This window comes from Mus caroli, chromosome 11 (assembly GCF_900094665.2).
Source record: "Mus caroli chromosome 11, CAROLI_EIJ_v1.1, whole genome shotgun sequence".
Classification (NCBI taxonomy): Eukaryota; Metazoa; Chordata; class Mammalia; order Rodentia; family Muridae; genus Mus; species Mus caroli.
In genome coordinates, this window is record NC_034580.1 from 95,747,891 (window position 1) to 95,753,199 (window position 5,309).

Sequence of the window (5,309 nt, forward strand, 5' to 3'; positions counted from 1 at the left end):
CTGCACCAGGACTTGCTACCAGCCCACCTGTGTCTGTGTGCCTGGCTGCCTGTCCCAAGGCTGTGGGTCCAGCTGCTGTGAGCCCTGTGGCTGTTGATGAATTATTCTACTGGAATAGTCTCAGACCTGCTAGAGTTTTATTTTATCCCAAACTCCCTAGCTTTTCTCTGCCTCTAATACACACACAATCATCAAATTCTCAGTCCTCCTTTAAGAGATCTGTGAACCATCTTACCCATTTTGATGTTTTTTCCATTTCTCTGCCTGTCAGCTTCACCTATTAGAAACTGGATTCATATTCTCAGCATTGGCAGACACCATTCCCTTAAGTTTAAAAGTTCAAAAATATACAATTAACAAGTATCTTATTTCATATGTGCAGTGATAAATGCCCATCATTATATCTCAATGTGTTCAGGCTTTTTTGATTCACCTTGTGACTCATCATGACCAATCTGTATTGTTTACTGGACTGAAGAGACACTGCCCATTACAATTCTAATAAAGTCTTCTTTATTCTACCTCCCATAGTATGTTTGATTTTTTTCTACCATTGATTTGATTTTCACATTATGTCTTCTGATCTAAGTCATGTCATTCATTGCATTAAATTCACTGCATTGATCAAAATTCCTTCACTGTGAATAAAGTAAGTGAAAGAACAACTTAATGAGTGAAAGATTTCTTCTTTCACTCATGAAAGAGTGGCTTCCAGGCTTTCGCATGACTCCCAGGCGGGGGCTCAATTCATGATTCCTTTGCCTTGTGATTGGATAGAAATCATGATGCAAAATTGTGTAGAGAAAGTAGTCTCAGTTTGGAGAATGAGTGGTTATGGGTGTTTGTCCTAAAATGGGACACCTATAGACCTCTCTGACTCTACTGCAAAGGGTCAGAGAGCATCAGAGTAGATGGGACAGAAAGTATATAAGAGCTGGAGGGTGTGGAAGAACGCTGCACAACACTGTCTGCTGCAGAAGACATGGCCATTGCTCTGATGAACTCATAGCAGCTGTGGTTCCTTGAAAGGTTTAAGTGATCCCTGCCATACCAGGTAGCTAGGGATGGGTAGAATCCAATCCATGGCCCAGGTTTCTGATGCTAGAGCTAACCTAATCACAGGCACAACTCAGTTTAAGTAGCTATATCACTGGAGCTTAAACATTATAAATATGTGTTCTTCCCTTCTTCTCTAGCAAGGGAAATACTGAATCCTTTCATTTCCTGATCATCTTTATACCAAGTTCTTCTCAATTCATGGCCTACACCTTGGTCACCACCAGCCACTTAAGGCTAGCAATGATTTTAAGAATGCTACTAAAATGATGTCAACTATGTTATCTCTGTCCAGCAACTAGTTAACCCCTTTTAGACTGTGCCTGCTACTGTCCCAGGATTTTATTGTGAGTGGTTGCACTGGAAACAGTTTGCTCATGTCATGGAAGTGTAATTGTTTATGTTCTCACACTTGTCACCGATAACAAATAGCCACATGGGAATAAATCATGCCCTGTGAGATAGACTAAATTTCCCCTGCACTCAGACATAAAGAGATAATTTGTTTCTAGGTCAAAACATTATTAAGGGAATAAAGGAGTGACAAACCTCAGGACTCGAGGTAACAAGTGTGCATGCTACCCATCTTTGATTCAATCTATGTTCTCTGGGCCATATAAGGGCTCAAAATAACTTCCTGAGTTTAGGGAGGGAAAACAAGTCAGAAGAGGGAACTGGAAGCCCGAGGTCTGGTATCTAGACTGTGAAGGAAAAGAGAAGGGGGAGAGGGAAAGAGAGACCTTAGAAGCCATGGTACATATTCATGTGGACCAGAAAGAGAAAACCCCAGAAGTCCATGAACAATGGGGAACTTGCTAATGATGCTGCTATGGGAAAGGACAAATAATTAAAAGAAACAAACAAATGAACAGCCAGGTTTACCTCCCCGAGAACAATAAAACTCACCCACGCAACACCTAATGGGTTCACAGTACAGGGTGTGTGTGATCTTCTCAGATATATAGCCAGAGAGTCTCGATAGTCTGCATGCAACAGACCTTCAGAGAGAGACATCTTAGCCCAGAAGTTTATTTGATCTTCATTTTTGTGTAAGGACAAAGATGAGGGAGCTGACTGGACTGCATTTTGCTTCTTGTATGGAGATTCCACGAAATGGAGAACTCATAGCCCGAAGAAACCATGTAGGGGTTGGCTGAACTCTATTAACATAAACGTAACTCCCTTTGTTGTGTGTTTCCACTAAAGTTGTGTGTGCTTTTAAATACATCTCCAGCTCCTTTGTAGAAAATGACATAAGCATCAAATGCTCTTTGAAATTCTCCTTTTGCCACACCTCGACATTGCACTCTTAGATTTTTTTTTTCAAAGAGAAAGTACTTTGGATTCTAAGCTCCGAGTCCAAAATAATGATATCTTAACTTCACAAATTAAATGGGAGCCACTAGAAAACTCAGGAAAGGATGTCACATTCAGGCACAGTGGGACTGGAAATACACACCTGCTTCCTGTTACTCTTGAAATTAACCAGCTTCGTGGCTGAAACATACAAGCAGTGTTATCATCCTGAGGGCTGAAGCCAAGTTTGGTCTCATTGGGTTCAAATCCAGGAGTCGGTATGCTTGTATTCCTTCTCTCCGCACTAGAGGAAACCCATCCCCTGACATATTTCAGCTTGTAGAACTGCCCATATTACTTGGATCATGAGCCTGTGTTTGTCTCACTTGTGTTCTCCACTTTCCTCTGTCTTCGTAGACTCTTTACGTTGGACATAAGAGCAGCCTCTCCCTCTTCAGATTCCTAACTAGAAAACATGGTCAAAATACATGACAGACTTGCAAGAAATTGACTATAGGAAGCCCAGTATTATGCACAATAAGCATGTAACAATAATGGGAATATGAGAGAGGGACAAGGCAGGCCACAGAAGAGGACACTGATAAAGCATGGAATCAGCAAAAGCTTCAATGGAGAAATTAAAAATACAAAAAACAAAACAAACAAAATAGCCCCAGACAATTAAAAAAAAAACTTAAGACGTAATTAGCCCCACATAAAAAGAGACCTATAAATGTCCAATGAACACATGGGAAGTCGGCTCATTAGTCTTCAAGGAAAATCAAATTAAGTCTGTGATGAGAAAATACTAAATAGCTACTCTGTTAGTCAGTGTCCCGTCGCGGTGACAAAATGAGATAAACAACTTAAAAGAAAAGGTCTAATTTTGGCTCTCGGTTTCTGAAGTTTAGGTCCACAATCACTTTGTTTTGTTGCTTTTAGGCTTATGGTTGAAGAACTATTATCGTGGCAGAAACATGGGAGAAATCAAAGCTGACTGCCTCATGGTCACCAAGAAACAAAGACACAGAGACAGAAGAGCCAAGTCCCAACTCTATTGCAAGCACGCGCTCTCAGTGATCTCCTTCCTCCAACTAGGTCACATCCCCTAAGCTTTTCTTAACAATATCATTAGCAGAGGACCACGCTTTCAACACAGGGCTCTGATAGACATGTAGGAACCAAACCATAACAAATACACGATAAAAATAGCTGAAAGTCCAGACTGAAAATCTCAAGTGTAGATACTTAAAGCAATGTGAACAACTGGTTGTATATTGTATATGTCATTGCAACCTTAAGTGTGTGCATGTGTGTTTACATGGGGGAGAGAGATATACACATGTGTGCAGCTATGGATGCATGCGTGGGATCTGCCTATACCCTCCTCTATAGTGCTGGGATGACAGGCACAAAGTCACTTCGCCTGATATCTTGTACACAGGTTCTTAGGATCAAGCTCTGGTTCTCATGCTTGCTTGGATGGTAAGTACTTTACCAAGTGATCTATCTGCCCAAACCATGTAGCTGATTATTTAAAAACAATTGGAGCTGCATACTAATATTAATTATATTCACAATTTGGAATCCAGAATTTTTCCCTTGAATAATATATCTGCAGATGTCTACAAATTTATAGACATAGAAATAGACAAACCATCTTAAGAATATGATTTGCCAAAAAAATCTTAATGATAAGAAAATGTCCATCAAGGACAGATAGAATGAGGTAAAAATATATAAGGTCTTGTCAAGCAATGAGAATTGGTAGATTATAGCCTTATCATACAATTATACGAAATGATCGAGTAAAATTAAAGACCTGACTGCTGAATCCAACAAAGCCGTGAGATCTCACAAATACAAGAGATCTCACAAATACAAGTTTGAGCAAAAGAAAACGAACCATAACTAGTTATATGATTTCGTTTTAATAAAATTTAAAAGTTGACACACTGTGAGAGAAAACACACATACCACACACACACACACACACACACACACACACACACACATACTAGTTGCCTTAGACAGCAGGGTAAAGACAGTAATTATAAAATCAAGGGTATACATACCGGACATACACACACTGTTGCTTGATATGAAGGACACATGATTTTCTGTATCATATCTGGTCATACTACATCTAAAGGGGTATGCTCATCTTTTAAAGTACACTATAATACAATTTATTTTAAAATGAAGGTATCATCTTATGTCATTTAATTTCCTCTTTGTCTGCTGCTAAACAGGGTTCAAACTGAAGCTGGCCAATGCCATCTGAACCCTCATGTCTCTCTTCTGAACTATCATGTCTTCATCACCCTCATGTCTTCAGAACTCCATGGTTTTTTTTTTAACTCCATGTCTTCTTCTGAACCCCCAGGTCTGTCTTCTGACTCTGTATTCTGGCTTTGGTGCTCATTGGTACATTTGAAAAGTGACTACAGGCCACCTTCTTGCCCTGAATTCTTTGCTGAAACTGGTATAGCATGGGCATCATTGATGGCAGATGGGCAAGCCTGCTGAAGTGTACAATAAGCAAATGTCTCTGGAAAACAATTTGGACTCAGGCATGGCTTCATCTAACCGCTGTGAATGTAGCTCTCCATACAAATACATCCATTCTACACACAGCCAAGAGAACAAAGTGAAGAAACACATGTCACAGCCCCTTCTATGGCCACAGCAACTATCACTTGAGCAAATGATGATCAGAGCAGGAACAATGCTGATGAAGACTTCTAGAAATGTCCTTCCTTGAATTAGCCACAATTAACTGCTTACATCATAATTTCAAACGATTTCTAAAAAACTCAAAGAGCAACTTCCTGCTGTGAGAATTTCCTCTTGAAGATCAGGAAACAAACAATAAGGAAAAGTCCTGCTTATTGGTCCCTTCATGAGATGTCCAGGGTATAAAAGCCCCAGGTCTGAAACAGTTGTCAGAATCTCAG

At 40.0% G+C, this 5,309-nt stretch overlaps 1 protein-coding gene across 1 annotated transcript in view; it reads left to right on the plus strand.

Annotated features, from left to right (window-relative positions):
• Positions 1–5,309, plus strand: part of LOC110304451 (keratin-associated protein 9-3-like) — a 15,431-nt gene that overhangs the window by 9,572 nt on the left and 550 nt on the right. The gene's annotated exons all lie outside the window — the stretch shown is intronic.